Source organism: Prionailurus viverrinus, chromosome F1 (genome assembly GCF_022837055.1).
Source record: "Prionailurus viverrinus isolate Anna chromosome F1, UM_Priviv_1.0, whole genome shotgun sequence".
Classification (NCBI taxonomy): Eukaryota; Metazoa; Chordata; class Mammalia; order Carnivora; family Felidae; genus Prionailurus; species Prionailurus viverrinus.
In genome coordinates, this window is record NC_062577.1 from 33,303,283 (window position 1) to 33,322,411 (window position 19,129).

A 19,129-nucleotide genomic window follows, 5' to 3' on the forward strand; every position below is an offset into this window, starting at 1 on the left:
CTCCCAGGCCCTGGGTCTCTCTCCCCATCCATGGCGAGAGAAACAAGGTAAACTAGGTAGTCTTTCCAGCTCTAGCATTTTACATTTTACAATCCTGAAGTATAGGGAAATGTACAAGGGTGATTTGGTTTGGGTAGAGTAGAAAGCAGATGGTAAATAGGAGGAGATAGGTCAGGCTGTTGAGGCATCCAATCTGAGCATAATACAGGTGTATCAGCTTGGGCTGAACAAACTCAAAGCCTACACCTGACCAAGTATCATCCAGGATTGGTCCTTGAATAGCAGTCCCAGAGCAGAAGGCAAACCGTGTAAATGACAGAAGAAACCCAGATGGATGAAAAGAAAGTAAAATGTGTCAAGAAAATGGTTAGGGTCTCATCCTAAACAACAATCACGTCTAACAGCAGACCACTGCTCACAGACTGTTGCTGGATGAATAATCCCAGCCCTGGATGCCAGAGCTGTTACTCTAATTCTCAGATTCTTCAGCTGGCCCATGTGTCTGGATCTAGACTGTCCCCCTATGCCTGAGCTGTTTGCAGAGAGAAAAGAGAGTTCTTCCCTGCGCCCCTCCCCCACCAAGAGAGATGCCTAGTCCAGAGCAGGACTGGCAGGATGGGGGTAGGGCTTGGGAAGCCTTGAGAGATCTGAAGAGCATAAGATTTTAAGGGCCCTTCATCCTGCCTGTGAAGGATGTACTCACTGGCCTATGTCTTGAGATTCCCAACATTCTCCATCCCACAGCACCTTTGCCAATTCAAAGAGGCACCATGGGAAGAAATAGGTATAGAAAATAAAGGGCATGGCAGGATTACAAAGCAAGGGGCTTGGTACAGGTCATGGTCCAGGGAAATCCCCAAACAGAAGTGCCCCAGCTGGTTTCCCCATCACTTTGGGTAACTTTCCATTGCCACACACCCACCCATACCCCCAGGTCTCTTCTAAAACACTATTGCTCACTTAGTGACCTGTTGGGAATCATACAAAGCAACGAGCCCAGTTTCCTAAACTTGAGAAACTACAGTCTACATGGAAGACAAAACTTACACCCAGTGTCCTAGAAGGGAGAATCCAAGAGGGGATACAGTGACCAAGGGCCAAACTGAAATCAACAGGCTCAGAAAGGGGTGTATCAGTGAGAACGAAGCCGTGGGAGGCAGCTTCCCTGGGGAGACACAACTAGGGCACCATCGCGTGGTAATCAGTGAATGTACAGGAGACAGGAAGGAAGGAAGAGTGGTTTAAGAGCAGGGAGCAGAACATTGGGGTATTTGAGGGGACAATCCATAGAGAGAAACCGGAGTGAAATGAACAACCATTTGTTGAGTGCCTACTGTATGCCACTGGCTATACCAGGCACTTTCCATCTTTTATTTCATGTTATCCTCCCCCCAAAGGTGACAGTGTCTTTATTTCCATTTTGCAGTTGGGGGAACTGAAGTGTTTGTATGAATTTAGACTTGACCTGGTGGTCCATGAGAAGCGTCTGCCAGTGACTGGGGACTACCTTGATGGTAATGATGCAGGGGTAAGACTGGCTTGGCTGTGGTCTCCGGGGTGATGGAAAACATTGCCTATCTATCACCTAAAGGGTCAAGAGGGGCTATGACCCTGAAGCCCTCTAGATGGCTTTGGGGCATTGAATGATTGATCTCAGACCTGGGGTTTCACCCTCATGACTCAGGTGCACTAAAATTAGCCTCTGCCCCAAGGGCCTTTTACCCACACCTGGTGTCCCACTCTCCTTCCCCTGGTGCTCAGCTTCTCTGTCTTGTGAACAAGCACGCTCCTCCCTGGCCCGGCAATTGGATGAGGTAATTAATCATCACTAACTGTTAATGAGGCCAACGAGGTGTTATCATCACAGCCACCAAATTGCGGCTATGACTAACGGACTGGTGTCAGAGATTCAGAAAGCATTGATAATTATTATAATTATTTTTTCCAGTCTTCATGTTTTTTCCTATTTTTGAGGTCCCAGGTGTGAGCTGGAGAGTAAAGGGAAGACCCAACCTTTCCCAGAACTGAAAAGGCGCACCATTTTGTTCAGCCTCCCACCCAGCCTGTGGCGGGACAGGGGAATGCCTGCTGTTGGCTAGGGTCCTATTTGACTCTCCCAGCAGCACCTTGATGAAGGTCAGCTTCACTGAGCAATCTGGAGGCTGGGGTGAGTCAGGCCAGATGGGGGAATCGGAGGCATTCTACCAGAGCATGGCCGACCAGGCATACAGCTGGGGAATCCCTCAAGGGAACCGTGGACCCGTGCTGACCAAATCCGGCCTGAAGGAAAACCCTGTCTTGCTACATGACTCCTGATTCATGGCTTTCCCCTCCTGGAACTTGGCTCACGTGCTATCCCTGAAGCAGCCATCACCAGCTGCCTCACATTATTTTAAAAATAGCTCCCCCAAAACCCCCAATTCCTCAGACAGCAAACTCCACCTGAAATAGAGACACTGAAGTATCAGCAAGTATCAAAGTCATCTTCAGGAGGCCTTGTCAGATGCAACCCCAGGACCTCGCCAGCTAATTGTCAGTGGCCTGCTTGGTTGAGTATCCTACAAACACTATCCATAAATGCTTCTAATCCATGCGATTGATCCTGAATGCCATTTGTTCCACGGTTAATAAAATGCAAACCATTCTCTAGGGAGGGATAGAAAAAGGAACAAGGGAACTAACCTTCAGAGGGTACTTTCTTCATTCTGGCTACCATGGGGTGGACTTTAAATACTTCATCTCAGTTCAGGTTCGCACAGCCCTGTGCGATGTAGAATTGTGACTCTGATTGGAAAGAGGCTCAGAGGCTCCTGTTTGGCCAAGGCCACTTAGAAGTTGGCAGAGCTGGAATTAGGACTAAAACGTCTTTGATTCCAAAGCCCCTGGTTTTCCTAATATGCCACTGGCTGCTCCAAATCTCTATTAAGGGACAACAGAGGGTGTGGTCTCCGCAGCCACACTGCTCAGGTTCAAACCCTGCTTCTGATACTTACCAGCCGTGTGAGGTTGGATTGGGCACATCCCCTCTCTGACACTCAGTTCCCTCGACTGTAAGATGGGCCAGTGGAGATACCACATCAATTACACAGCTCTGTAATAGGACTGTTGTAAATATTAAAGGAGTTAATACACACACACCTGATACATTCCAAGGGTTAGCTTTTGTTTTGTTGCTATTACTTGAAGAATACGTGATGCATATATTAGGCTCTGTCCTGGAAACAGCTCTTTTTCAAATATTTTTACTTTTTATTTTTATTTTTGAGAGAGAGAGGGAGAGAGACCAAGCAGGGGAGGGGCAGAGAGAGAGAGGAAGAGAGAGAGAGAATCCCAAACAGGGTCCACACCGTCAGCGCAAAGCCCGATGCGCGGCTCGAACTCACAAACCATGAGATCATGATCTGAGCTGAAAATCAAGAGTCGGATGCTGAGGCAACTGAGCCATCCAGGCACCCCTATGAAAACAGCTCTTAAAAAGGGAAGGAACATGCATGTGCTGAACCCCAAAGGGGCAGTGAGGGCAATCATGTTTTGTCATTACCCAGTTTTTCCTAGGGTGACCCTGTCTGAGAGCATAAACTACTACTAACAAATACAGCCCTTACCGTGATGGGAGGGGGCCGAGGCCATGCCCGGGTTGGTACTGGGGAAAGAGAAGATGGCTTGAGGAATTCAGATCTGTCCCCAAGCTCAGGAATACTCAGCCACATTTATTCAGGAAGTGGGTAGGCGGTTGGTATGCTTGTATGTTATTTCCAGGGTGGACCACTTCTGCTCCTCCCTAGGCTTCCCAGTAGCTTAGGACAAGGAGAAGATATCTCAAACCCAGCACTTGAAGTCACACTATTACTAGGATGGGGTAATTCCAGAGAAGTGAACATCTGCCCATGCCAGGCATTATTCATCTGTCGGCTTGGGAAGGACAAGTGAGACGAGAAATCCAATCAATCGGGAAAGGCCCAGAGCCTGCCCCCACCCTGTCCTCAAATGCATGCATGCGTACTCACACACACACACACACACACATGCACGCACGCGTGCACAGGGGAGGGGAGGCATTAATGCCCTAGTGTACCTAGACACCCTGTCTGCAACATAACCAGTGAAAACTATAGAAGTTTTCTTGAGAGAGTGGGAAATTGCAGTTATGACCTACTTTTTAGTATTCAGTTGACCAGTCACCTTTGAGAAAATGGTGTTTTTCCAGGGAGTGGGGAAGAGAGCACCTGGTAAGGGTAAAGCTGTGGGTGAAGGAAACCACACTGAGGCTTTAGAAGCCAGAGAGCTGATGAGAGGGCCCTGGAGGGCTGTGCCTGGGGTACAGGAAGAGATGGGGCTGGGCACAGTAGGCAGAGAACCAAACTCAGATCCTGGGGACCCTCTGGACTCAGCCAGCGGCAAGGCCCCTGGGAATTTTCCCAGCCTTGCCCCAAGTATGAGCAGATTGTGTTCGCCGACTAGCCCTCTGTGTCCGTTCCTACAGCCACATCCCTGGAAACAATCTCCTTCCCAAAGAGGAAGTGAAAGAAGCCACTCTGGGCTTGTGATTGGAACCTGATTATTAGTGGACGTGACAGGCATTGTTCATCCTTCACACGGTGATCAGCAGATGAGACAGTAAATCTGAGCAGTCCCGGGAAAGGCCTACTGTCCACAAATGCCTCACACACACACGCGCTGCACAAGAGAAGACAACTTAACAAGAAGGAATGAAGAACAACATCAAAGGTCATCGATGAAGTCACCCTAAACGTGCTGGAATTTGTTCTACGAAAAACCCCTATGAACTCCAAGATCTTGCCTTGTGTCCTGCCTGCTCTGCCTTCAGACTCCAGGCACACGCTAAGGAGATTCTGGGGGCGGCAAAACCCCAGCTCCCTACCTGTGCCTCCAACTGCTGCTTCCCCAGCGGGTCTGGCCATGTCGGGAAGGGAAGGGGGAGGGGGAGGCGAGGAGATGAGGTGTCAGAGGCCCGAGATGGGCTTGTAAACCCCCAGACACCTGCCAGAGGCCTAAACCTGCGTCAGCGTCTGCACTATCAAAAGGAAAGAAAGCAAGTGTGCCGCAACAAAATCACAGTAGCCAGAGTGGAAAATATAGCTCTGACACAGGCCGTTGGCTCTGGGGAAAATTCTGCCGATGAACCACATTGAGAGTCAACGTTATTTATCTTCTATGAGTGCCAAGCTTGGGGAAAATTTTCTCCTCGTGTCCTATTTGGGAAGTGGTGGGTATTTTCCATTAATCGCATGCCCTTAGGAAGGCCACAGACAGGAAAAGGGGCTAGATATCAGCAGTGATGGAGTCTCAGGGGGCTCGGGTTTCCTTCTGGGACACCGAGAGGATGGGGGGAGGACCATGCCCTTATAGCATCTTTTTTTTTTTTTAATTGAGATATAATTTCTTATTACGTTAGTTTTGGGTGCAACGCCGCCTCTTAACATCTTAAAAGTTCTTGAAGCCACATTGTTCATCTCAGTATGGTGACATGGGCAAAGAAATGGACTAAGTAGCAGGAGACCCAAGTTCTAACTCTGACTCTGCCACTCAGGCAAGTTCTTTAAAGGCTCCGGACTTCAATTTCCTCATCGGTAAAAAGACAGGGTTAATACGGAAACTACCTGAGAAATTAAATTCCCAGATCCCTCCCAGTTCCAATACTATCTGGGACTCTGGGTGCTCCCTGAAGCTAGCAGCAGGCTTAGAGCCAAGCAGGATGGAGTTTTTGTTGAAGAAAATTTTCTGACCACCAGGATCATTAGACGTTCCAGACCCTTTCCTGAAAGGCTTCAGGGCAAACTTGGTGCCAGGTTGTGTAGTCGTGTCTGGAGAGCAAGGACTTGAACCAGATGACTGTGACTTCCAGTTAAGAAGTCTTCTGGGTCTCCTATGTAGGAGCTAGACTGGGGGAATGAACTACACGGACAACAGCCCCTTGGATTTGAACTGGACTATTTCTGAGTCTTGAGGCTTCTTGGAATCTGGCGGTGGCCTCCTAGAAGATGCTTTTAGAGGGTGAGTGCGTGGCCGAAGCAATGGGTTGGGAGGAGGGGTGGAGTTCGGAGCGAGTGAGGTATAGAAGGAATGTAGAGGAGTAGTGTAGCAGTTTCCAAGAAGGAAAGTTTAGCGAACAGGTATGGCTACTTTGAGATGAGTCTTGCACTTAGGGGAAGCTATATGGCACAGTCTTTTGAAGGGTCCAAGCTCGGGGGTCCAACGTGGCACATGGTAAGAAGTCGAAGAGTCATCAAGGTAAACCATCCAAGCTAGGTAGTAGTCGAACGTGGTTATCAGCACAGGCCTGTGGACTCACAGCCTTGGGCTGGGCAATGGCAGGTCCATGGCATCAGTTATTCATAGAAGAGCTGCAGAGTCATATACATGCACACACACGAGCGCCCCCTCACACTCACGACAGATCCCATTGCCTAAATTTGCCATCTCCGGATTAAGAAGATGAATGATAGATCTGCAGACAAGTGTGTTAAGTCAGATACTTAGCCAGCTGAGCCACCCAGGCGACTCTGTAGGGTGTTCTTACAAAAGAAAGCAAGCTCCGTGGGATGAGACTGATAAAGAGAGGCTCGGAGAGGAGGCACCCTGAGGGATACGCCTCATGGAGGGGAGCAGGTGGGTACGGCCACTGCAGATCAGTAAAGCCACGAATGACGGAGGCAGAGGAGTTGCGAGAGAGCAGGGCGTCTTCTGACAGTAGGCGAGGGAGCCTTCTCTTTGGGGCCAGAGACCTTGTGCAGAAAATCTGTGGGAAAGAAGGCAGCGAAGACCTTTGGGCGTGTGAATGCCCAGTTTGGATGCAGGGATTCTGTTCTGAAGGTTCGTGCAAACGGGAGATGGGTGATGAAACTGGCGCCTCAGGGAGACGAGCCTACGGTCTGGAGAAACCGGAGACGACTTAAAGAAGGCCTTCTGTTATCTGGCGGGCTGGGGTTGAAGGGAACAATCCACATAAAAAGTTAACTTGGTTAGAAAAGTAATGCCAGTAACCACCAGCTAGGGCTGAAACTGCACGTGGGCTTTCACTTGGCCAGTGGCCGGGCGGGGGAGGAGTAGCATAGGGGGCCAAGGGTGGGGTCGATGTGAAGAAGTCGGCACCCCTCACACCATTTCCGCACCCCCTAGATCTCGGCTGCAGCGCCCCGGTAGCCTCAACCCCAGCTTTCCTGCTGCTGCGGCCTAGACGGGGCAGCCTCTGGCTCCGTGTGGCCTCTCGTGTACAACCCGGGCCCTCCTCCTCACCCCCGGTTTACTCGAAAGCCCTTTGATTTTACATGAAATGAAACAAAAGCCCCAGCTGTGGTTAGAGTGACCAGAAGCTCCTGGGTCCCGCTCCCCCCAGCCTAGGCCTCCCCCCCCCCCCCCCCCCCCGGGGCCCTGCCTCTTTATTCCCCTGCAACCCCCACCCACGCAGGAAGGGCTCGGCGAGCAGACCAACTCTTCCTCCACTGGTCCCACCCTTTGGGATGTTCAAAGTCATTTCGGGAGGCCCAGAAGGGAAAGCGAAATTGTGGTAGCATCAACAGTCATAGCTGTTCTGATAGTAATAGCCGTGGTAGCTGTCGTACCTGTAGTATAGTGACGGAGCAGTCTGGAAGCAGTGGGTCTTGCCAGGGAAGAGTCACAGAGTCCTCGTTATGTGCCAGGCACCGCGGCAAGCATCTATCCCACATCCTTCTCACAGCCAGGAGGCGGCTATCGCTCTAACACATATGATCAGTTCTCCTCGGTGGAGGCATATGTGGGGCTCTAGATGACAATGACAGCGCCCCATCCAAGCCAGCCAGCCGGTGACACACCGCTAAAGATATGCTATTATCCCTGTCCTGCCTTATCGCAGGCCCGAGCCCCACCCGCACCCCCTTCCCCAACACACAGTAGGACCTTGCAGTTCCCTTGATCGGGTACCTGTTGGTTCACTGCGGGGCAAGGAGCTTATGTATGGCTTATGCACAGGTGTCTGAGTCACTTTTTTGGAAACTGGAATGAGGTCTCCATAGGAACTCATTTTACGAATGCTGATTTGTCATAGCATGTGATGCAACTGGGTTATTCTATATAAACAGCATCAACCTCAGTTCAGGTTTTTGGGAGCTGGGGTCTACAAGATTTACAAAAGATAGTCTCTTCTGTTTTAATTGAGGTACAATTGACCTACAATGTCCTATTAGTTCATGTTTACTACATTTGTACACACTGAGAAGGGGTCACCACGATACATCTAATTATCATCTGCAGCCATAAAGGTTAATACAATGTGGTTGACGATATGCCCCATGCCGTGCATTATATCTCTATGACTTATTTTATAACTGGAAGTTTGTACCTTTTTTTGTTAATTTTTTTTAACTGTTATTTATTATTGAGAAACAGAGAGAGACAGAGCATGAGCAGGGGAGGGGCAGAGAAGGGGAGACACAAAATCCGAAGCAGGCTCCAGGATCTGAGCTGTCAGCACAGAGCCTGATTCGGGGCTCAAATTCACAAACCGTGAGATCATGACCTGAGCCAAAGTCAGACGCTGAATGGACTGAGTCAGCTAGGTGCCCCAGGAAGTTTGTACCTTTTGACCCCCTTCACCCGTTTCACCTGCCTCTCCACCCCCTATCTCTGGCAGCCGCCAGTCTGTTCTCTGTATCTGCAAGCCTGGGTTTGGGGGTTTTCATTTTTGTCTTGTTGGGCTTTTTGGATTCCACATATACGTGAGATCGTATGGTGTTTGTCTTTCTCCATCTGATTTATTTCACTTAGCATAATGTCCTCAGAGTCCATCCGTGTTGTCACAAATGGCAAGATTTCACTTTTTTAAGCCTGAATAACACATCTACCACATTTTCTTCATCCATTCATCAGTGAACGCTGGACACTTAGGTTATTTCCGTATCTTGGCCATTGTCAATACTGCTGCAATGAACATGGGGTGCAGATATCTTTTCAAATAAGTTTTGTTTTCTTCAGATAAATACCCAGAAACAGAATTTCTGGGTCATATGGCATTTCTATTTTTAGTTTTTTGAGGAACCTCCATCCTGTCCTCCACAGTGGCTGCACCAGTTTGCATTCCCACCAACAGGACAGGAGAGTTCCCTTTTTTTTTTCCACGTCTTCATCAACACTTGGTATTTCTTGTCTTTTTGATGCTAGCTCTTTGACAGGTGGGAAGTGATAGCTCATGGTGGTTTTGATTTGCATTTCCTTGATGATTAGCGATGTGGAACATCTGTTTATGTGCCTCTTGGCCACCTAAGGAGGATTCCTTTCTCTTACTGCACACACGACCAGCCTTAGGCAACATTCAAAATAAGACAAAATGATCTCGGGTCACTTCCTATCACACTGGGACTCCTCTCTGGGAGGCATCCATCCACTTTCTCCTCGGAGGGGACCCTCTGTTGAAACCCCTGCCTTCTGCCCTGCTTGATCAAGAGCTGCCCAATGACCTGTTCACCTTCCCACCTATCCCAGATCACCACCCAGCCCCGCACAGAACTCAGCCTCTGGGGTGAACACCTAAGGGGTCCCTGCTTTATCTTCCATAGCTTCTCCCCCACCTCTGGATCCGATCCACTCCTTGCCTTTTCTTCTTTTCCCCATGGGACACACCTGAGGGCTTGAAGGACTCTCACTCATTGCTCCAAAGCCTGTGGCAGCCGTCAGCTACCCCACCCCGGGACTGAGGCAGGACTCTGACAGGCTTCGTGGCGCTCTGCCATGGCAATCTGGCACCACACGGCCACCTCCACCAGGAAGACCTATTACCTGAGACTCATGGCACAAGCCAACGACACCAGGAACACCTCCTCCCCAGCACTGGCCTGCCTCACAGCAGATACCAAGATGACACAGCCATTTTACGGCAAGGTGCAAATAATTTCTTGAGAATGTGAAGGCCCTTCTCAAAGAGACGTGAAGCGATCTCTCAGGCTTTCCAGTAATATTCTTTCTTCCCAGAGACAGTCAATGTGAAAATCCACTTCCTGAGGGTGATCACCTCCCTCGCACGCCCCCGCCGCCCCCCAGACCATGCTCTTGAGGAAAAGGCAGCATCTTGTCATCTGGTTTCCACTGCGCTCAGCAGACCTGACTCACAATGAAACTGCAGCCTCAGGCACGCTGGGGGCCAGGATTGCGAGAAGGAAATACAGGTGAACACACGCAAACGTCGCCCGAGGAAAAGGTTTTGTTTCTATTACAGAATGATGCTTCCAGGGCGGGGTAGAAACTATGAACCGGAAGAAGGGGCCTGGCATGGAGCTGACTCGTGGGTTTGGCATGTGTGCATCGGAAGCACGTGTGGTGGCTAGCTCCTGCCAAGAAGGATGGGGAGGGAGGGAGGAGTACCACAAAATCCTAGGATGCTCGATTTGGAAAGGACCTTAGAGAAACAACTCTGTCAAGCCCCCCAATTATCGATTAAGAAAGCAAGGCCAAGGGGTGGAAAGGAATGGGTCTGGGGTCTCATGGAGGAGGCCCGGGGCTGGCTGCCATTCTCCTATGGGGCGGACATCTGTGTAACGTCCTCAGAATGTTGGGGTGGAGGCCCTGTCCCGTTCTGAGGCGTCAGGTCCACAAAGAGAGAGATCGAGCTCTAGCAGCTGTGCATGCCGATGGAAAAGCATCAAAAACCACCGCTCATTCCGTGCTGGGCATGCACGGAGCACTTGCATCCACACACTGTTGCGTTCAGTCCTTGCAACAGCCGCGTAGGGCCAGTCACCGTCTCCGGTGGTAGATACTACAGCATGAGAAAGTGCAGCAACTTGCCCGAGGTCACACTGATGGTAAGAGGCAGAGGTGGGTGGCAAAGTTAGCTTGACTCTAGGACCCACACACTTAACCAACCACACTCTACTGCAGAGACCAGCTCAAAGGCAGGGCACATCGTGTGGTTTCCAGCAACCGAACACTTGGGCCCAGGGCGTGGGTCTGGCAAATTGGGGAAGATGGGTGTTTTGCTGCCAAAGACCCAGCCTTTGCCGTCAGAGGAGACATAAGGTCTGCCACGTAAGAGAGGCTTGAGTGCACCATCCCTTAGCCAATCAGGGAATCTTCAAAGCGATCAGTCAACTATTTGATGCCAATTTATATCCAACCTCCTGCGTGAGAATCCTGACCTGACTCCCAGGAACAGTCTGAGATCACCCAAAAGTCAAGGCACGAACAGATTCTCCTTACCGTTTTTAAAGAACAATATATATTTTTTAAAGTACTGATATAATTGCAAAAGCATTGATACATCAGAAGTATCAGAACCTTGGTGGACTCCCTTAAATATGTTGTATAGTTTAGTGATGTGTCATTTTGAACTTTTTAAGAAGTTTATTCATTTATTTCGAGAGCGAGAGAGAACACAAGTAGGGGAGGCATAGAGAGAGAGGGAGAGAGAGAGAGAGAGAGAGAGAGAGAATCCTAGGCAGGCTCCACACTGTCAGTGCAGAACTTGGTATGGGGCTCGAACCCATGAACTGTGAGATCATGACCTCAGTTGAAATCAAAAGCCAGGGGTGCCTGAGTGGCTCAGTCGGTTAAGCGTCCGACTTCGGCTCAGGTCATGATCTCGAGGTCTGTGGGTTTGAGCCCCGCATCGGGCTCTGTGCTGACAGCTCAGAGCCTGGAGCCTGTTTCAGATTCTCTGTCTCCCTCTTTCTCTGACCCTCCCCTGTTCATGCTCTCTCTCTGTCTCAAAAATAAATAAATGTTAAAAAAAAAGAGAGAGAAATCAAAAGCCAGGACCCTTAACCAACTGAGCCACACAGGCGCCCCTATTTTGAACTCTTTTCGAAGGTTGAAGCATATCAGGGCCTTGGGAGTTCTTAGTCCAGCTCCATAAAAATAGAAATTCTGCTTCCGCTCCTTTTTTTTTTTTTTTAATTTTTAAAAAATGTGTACTTATTTTTGAGAGAGATGGAGAGACAGATCGTGAGCGGGAGAGGGGCAGAGGGAGAGGGAGACACAGAATCCGAAGCAGGCTCCGGGCTCCGAGCTGTCAGCACAGAGCCCAACACGGAGCTGGAACTCAAACTGTGAGATCGTGACCTGAGCCGAGGTCGGACGTGTTACCGATTGAGCCACCCAGGTGCCCCAGCTCCCACTCCTTCTACACAGTTTCCCACGGTCAGATGGGCAACTAGGAATCAAGCTTTAATTTGAACCCACAGTGTCTGACCCAGTTCCTAAAAGGGTGCGCACCTCGTTGAAGTGATTTGTCAGTTAACCAGATCAGGAAGAGCTCAGCGACTGTGTACGCCCCTTGACTTTGCATGGGGTAAGAAGAACAGTGGAAAGCAAAGCGCATTGTTTTGGGTGGATAAATCCCGGCCATCAGACTGGAAAACATCTGATGGTATTTTCAGTTTGTTCTGAAAACTGAGAAAGCACAAGGCTAACCAAAGAGAAAGCAGAGAGAGCAAGAAAGAGAGAGAAGAACGAAAAGTGGAAGTGGAAAGTAGAACCCCAAATAAGCCACAGTAGAGTCCCTCTGATAGCCCTGTGGCCCCTGACCACGCCCAGCCCCGACAACCTGGGCTTCAGCCTGGGGCCCCTTGGAGAAGGGGATTTACAGTAATAGGTAAGGCACTGCAAATCAGCCCCAAAACTCCCATGGGTTCTGACTTGAAACCACAAACCCCGCGTGTGAGGCACTTCAGCTTCCATGACATACGTTGATGGTCGCAGGAGCTGCGGCGCGGCAGGACCACGCTGGCCATTTGGAAACTCTGAATAAGGAAGGCAGCAGTGAATCGGTGGGCTTCTCCCTCTCCACCAAGGTCCGGTGTCCTGCTGCTATATCCTCCCCTCCCCCACACACCTTTCTCTGAGACCAAACGTTGATCACCCTCCTCCCACTCAACGTCAGCCAGAGATTTTTACTGAACACTTAGGCAAGTGGTTCTCAAAGGAGGGGGAAGTCCAAGGACCACTAGGGGGTCCTCCCCTTTCCAACTGTACATCTTTGTGGCGCTGGATTTTCTTCATACGCTTCAAGCTAAGGCAATGGATTGCAACAGATTGAATGGAGAAGAGGATGTAAGAATACAAGCTCTTCTATTAAGCCGGATATTTCAAAAAATGTGGAACAAATGTCAGACAGGGTCCCTCTTCTCACCAAAGGTGCTCTGACTTGGAAAATATAGTTATTTCTCATAAAAATATGTTATTCGTGTTAATGTGTAGTTTTTATTACGACTTGGAAAACTCATAAATAGGTATTTTTAATATCCCAGTTTTAGTTACCAACACAATAAATATTGATGGATAAAATCCACATAAGTAAAAGCTCTTTGGGATCTCCGGTAGTTTTTAGGAATATAAAAGGGTCCTGAATCCCAACAGCTTGGGGACAGCTGACTTAGGGAAACTGGGACCACAGCAGACACCACAGCCCAATTCCACACCCTTCCCCAAAGAGTTTATTACCTGAGGCTTCACGTAAATGACACAGTCACAGCAGAAGTGTCGTGAATCCAGTATGGAGGAAGCATCTGGCTCTTCACACAAGTAATACGGTTGTGCATCTAAAGCACACATCAAAATATGTGGAGTGTGATAGAGGATTTAGAGTCAGGGGTATGTTTTGGAGATCAAGACCAGAATAAGCAAGATGAAGGGGCATACTCAATTCTATGCTCTCTTAAATAAGGTTTCTGGAGAGAGATGGTGTTTGTGGGGTTCCTTGGTGGGAGGGCATGCCAACCTATGCCTCCTAATACTATTGCAGTCACATCTCAGATAAAATACAGTAAGAAACCCTCTTCTGTTTGCAAATATCCTAAGGCTTCAAGTATTTCCCTAGGACTAACCTATCGCAGCAACCCTCGCCCCCATCTCTAGGTCCCAAGCACAGAGCTACATACCTGGAGAGCACATAATAGATTCACAGTTGGTTTGTAAGGGGAAACTTATTTCCATGACTTTCAACTTCTCGGCATTACAACTACACACAGCGCTCGCGTCTTAGTGCCCTCTAGTGTTGGTGCTGGCCATGAGAATTCAGAGTGATTTAATGCTCCTCTGAGTCAAGGAATTAGATGCTGATTTGAGAAGAATAATGCAAAGAGAATTGAGGTCAGATTCCACCCTTGCCATTGACTATTTCAAGTGCCTGGGAAAGTCACTTTCTTCTCGGGGCCTCAGTTTGCCCATCCATAAAATGAGAGGAATGGGTTATATAATGGCTAAGGCCCTTCTTCTGATACTCTGTGACATAGGACATTTTAAACCCTCCAAGAATCATGGGGGGTTTGGTTAACAACATCCTGCCTGGATGAGTGTTGAGTAGCAATGAGACTGATTTTTCAAAATGAAAAAGCTAAATGGGAATAACCATGTAGTTTGTGAGGGTAGCTATTTCCCCAAGGGAATTCATCCCCTACTTTCTGTGAGATGGGAGACAAAGGTAGCCAGTTATAACTACAAAAAGTTTAGGAAGCACATACTCAGTCACTCAACAAATATTTAGCAATAACCTTGGATGTGCCCAGCATTGTGCTAAGTACTAGGCAAACAATGGTGATCAAAAACAGACACGAGTCCTGCCCTGTGGAGGACAGTCTAATGGCAAGTATGGAGCCTAAGAAATGGCCACAAAGCCACATGTATAATTATAAACTGCCATAAGTACCATAAAGGAAAGGAGCAAGATGTTCTAAGAAGATATACCCAGAAGATCCAGCTGAAAATAAGTTAAAACTCATCTGAGGAAGTAACATCTGAACTGATAACTGAAAGATGAAGGGAAGGGAATGAACAATCCATAAAGGGGAAACTACATGTGCAAAGGCCCTGCAGTAGGAGAGAAAGCATGGACTATTTGAAAACAAAAAGAAGAAAGCCAATGAGGCTGGAGGGCAGGGGCAGTGGGGAGCGCTGAAAGTCGAGGCAGAAGGAGGGTCAGATGATAAAGAAGTCCTAGACAGCGTGAAGAATACAGGTCTTTGTTTTACTAAGAAAGAGAAAGTGGAAGCCATGGAAGGGTGGAAGCAGGAGAATCACGATCAGATTGCTATTTGCAAATAATCACTCTGCCTACAAGGTGGAGAACAGAGAATCCATTGGACAATGGATATTGGAATTTGAATTAGGCATTTATTTTAGAGCCCAGGAGAGACGAGATGGTCGTTTGAATCAGACAGTTGCAGCTGCTGCTGATGGAAATGGAGAAAAGTGAGCAGATTAGGAAGATGTTTGTGAGGAAAAATCGAGAGCACCTGATAATAGATTGGTCAAAACTTGGCAAGGGAGAGAGAGGAACCAGCAAGTTATTTTTAGGTTTCTGGCTTGTGTGTCGGGTTAGAGGGTCATGTCACTCGCTGCGTTAAGGAACACCAGGTGAAGGGGAAGCCAGAGAAGGAAGATGGCTTCAGTCTCATATACAGAATCAACTGTATAAATTGGGGGCCCAGTGCAAAGTGAAAATATGGGGCCACTTGTTCAATAATCGCTAAGCATCTCAAAGCAGTAACAGCTGACTGTTTGGGACCTGTGTCCAGACCATGGGACCCTGTGCAACTACACAGTTGTTCTACACTAGGACTGCTAATAACTACCCTAGTACTCTATTAACTACACCAGTTATTCTAGGTAGTCATACAAACGGATCAGAAACAGCTGTGTCCTCGCGGGGGGGGGGGGGGGGGGGGGTTGGGGGCAAAGTCTCCAACACCTGGTGTCCCGGCCCCTGTGCACCAAATTTCTCATGTGAGAAGTTACAGATCACAGTGTCTGTCCCCTAAGGAAAATCCAAATTGCTTGATTTGGCGCCCCAGTTGCACAAAGGGGAACTCCACGTTGGCTGTCCAAAGATCAGCCCTTCCGCTGTGGTTTGCAGCGTCTGTGGGCCAGGCTCCTAGGACGGGCACCCGATACAGTTTGCATAACCCTTGCTTGATTTGCCCCAGGGGCCAGCCCTACTCAGGCTCCTTTGAAACTTCTGATCCACCTGGTCCATATTCTGAAGCACCCCAGTCGCAAGGGCAAAGTCAGAGAAGCCCAGCGGAGGACAGTGCCACAGAGCCCTGTCCCCTGCGGCCCCCGCCCAGCACAACTTGGGGTTGTGCTGTCAGCCTTTGTGCTGTTGACCAGGCCTGTTGCGGCATAGCAGCTGAGGAAGCTTCTGTCCGGGATGCTAAGGAAGGTTATTCAAGGGAATACTAGAAATTTCAAGCTGGGGAAAGCATTGTGCATACTAGATGTCCCAGATAAGAAGAAATGAAACTCCCATTATCAGCCTTAAAATAATAACTACTAATGGGTGAGTAGAAGCCAAGCCCCAAGGGGATTCTTCATCAGGATAGTCATTCCCCTGTCCCGGGTGGGCACCATCCCCCCTTCTCTGCCTGTATCACCAACCTGCCTGCTCCCTCCCGAGTGGCTCTGGTTGCCAGGCAAGCTAGTTAAACCCTGAGTCCAGCAAGCCTACATTCTTAGCCTTCCATCTGTGGCTCCAATGGAGGCCCACAGGGCTGTTATAAAATTTTGGCAAGATTCAGAGCAACAGTGCCAGGAAGGCTTCCATTTTGCTGTTAGGGTAGCTGGAAGATGATTCCTTATGAGTTCTTGTGCTCTTAGACGGGACCTCAAAATCTATTTACATAGCACCCAACACATACACACACACACACACACACACACACACACACACACACTAGCAGTGCTTGCTTGCCTGGACCCCTCTGCAGCTAAAGTGGTGAAACTCACTGAGGGGAGCTTTTTGGAAAGATTGTTAGGATCTTCTGGGCTGACACGCCTTTGGACCTTTGGGCTTTACCCACCTCCCTTCTCCCCAACATCTTGCAACAGAGAGGAGAGGAGGAAGGAGAGAAAAAGCAGGTTCTAGATGATGTGGGTGCTGAACCGGCCCCAGACTGCCTGCCTCTGACTTCATGTTAAATGAAACCAAAAAAATAATATCCTTTTCTTTTTTAAGCCACGATTAATCAGATTTTCTTTCATTTGCAGCTGAATACAGAAATTCGGGAATATTCTGGAGGAGGGGTGGAAAAGGGGAGGTATTTCCTCTCCCACAATATTCCTCTGATTCTCCCAGAGAGTCCTCACTGGGAAAAGTCATTTAAATTCAATTTAATAAGCATTTATCAGACCCCTGCTATGCATCTGGACTTAAGGGAAGATTGGACTCAGGCCATTCGCCCTCATGGAGCTCACGGTGATCAGTGGCCTTTGGGTCCTCATGAACTCCACAGAACCAAATGGTGCCCAGACTGACACTTCATCATCCATAGTTGCCCACTCTCTCACTTCCTCCCCTACATGGGCTCTACTCTTGTACTAAAACCCAAACTCAAACTCCTATAACATGCAGACTGTTGACCTTTATGTCTCAGATGTGACTGTGAGTTTGAGACTTGTCCCTGTGGATCCTAACGACTTTTCAAATGAATGGATACCTTCACGGCCTTGAGAAATAGAATGATGCCTACTTTTTTATGTTTATTTATTTATTTAATCATTTATTTATTTATTTTGAGAGAAAGAGACAAACAGAGCATGAGTGAGAGAGGAGCAGAGGGAGAGGAGGACACAGAATCCGAAGCAGGCTCCGGGCTCCGAGCTGTCAGCACAGAGCCCGGCACGGGGCTTGAGCTCCCAAACTGCGAGATCATGACCTGAGCCAAAGTCTGACGCTCAACCAACTGAGCCACCCAGGTGCCCCAAATGATGCCTATTTTTATTGTTCATGTTTTGTCCACGTAAAAGCAAGGGCTCTTAACTTTTCCCAAAATATTCATCCCCATTTTCTCCTATCAGCTTGACGTCGACCCTCTATGTTGACAGAAAATATATTGGCATCTCCATTTGTTAATTCAGGAACTGCATCCCAAAACTTGCTATGGTTATCCTCAACCATTTAGATTCTGAAGTTTTGAAATGAGAGAGGACAATGATTTCAAATCAGTAGGGGAAAGATCAACTATTCAGCAAATGGCTTGAGGTAATTGCCTACGCATTCCAAAAGAAATAAAGAAGTCAGAGCCTAAACCTAACCCTACCTAATGGATTATGGATTAAAGAAATGGATCAAGAGTCAGTGTTTGACTCTTGATTTCGGCTCAGGTCATGATCTCACGGTTCGTGAGTTCGAGCCCCACTTCAGGCTCTGTGCGGACAGCATGGAGCCTGCTTGGGATTCTCGGTCTCCCTCTCTCTCTGCCCCTCCCATGCTCGTGCTCTCTCTCTCTCTCTCAAAATAAGTAAATTAAATAAAAATAAAAGAAAGATAGAAATGGCTTTGCCTACCTTCCCCCTGCCATCCTGTGCATTTGTGTGTGTATGCGTGTGTGTGTATCTCAAATTATAAGAAGAAATTGTCAAAGATGCTGGACTGCCTCTCTGAGTTGCTTTCCTATCCTTCTGAGAGCCCAGACCAGCCTCCTGCACGTTACTTCCTGCAGCCCTGGTATAGGCTCATCATGTACTCTGCTATGCCCAACACAACACAGAAAAGAGAAAGCTGTATGGCCAGGAGCCTTCTTCCATGGACCAGACCCTGTGCAGGGAGAGGGGCTATGAGAGGGGCCTCATAGCCTTGCCTGGGGTTTGACTCCTCTGACCTGACTCCTCCACCATGCTGAATCTGCACCCAGAACACCCAACTCAGAGAGGCAGTCAGCAATATGGGCTAAAGCAGGCACAGTCCAGAAAACCCGGAAGGAAAGAGTGAAGGAGAAGGGTAGGAGGGGGTGAAAACTCAGCTCCTGACTTCTTCTTTGCTTCCTGGCAGCAAAATTCAGTACTCCAAAGCCCAGTATAAATCAGGAGCCAAAATTCCTACATGAGCTCCACCCTTTACTCCCTTCACTATTCTTAGGTTTTTGCACTGACACTCCCCAAAGTGTTGGGAGGAGAGGTCGCAGCCTCCTGATCTTGATGCACAAGGTACATCCACTTGGTACATCCAGGTTGGGCATGGACCCCCTCGTTTGTTTCCCTTGGACTCACTCCAGACTGGCCTGGCCCCAGTATGTCTGCCCGATTTGCTCTGCCCCAGTGACCTCCTCCACTGGAGCAGACTCAGGAGGTGTCCCGGGTGCCATCTGAGGTGTCGCGAGCGCAGATGCGGGAGGGCCAAGGCGTAACAGAAACACTGGAGACACCC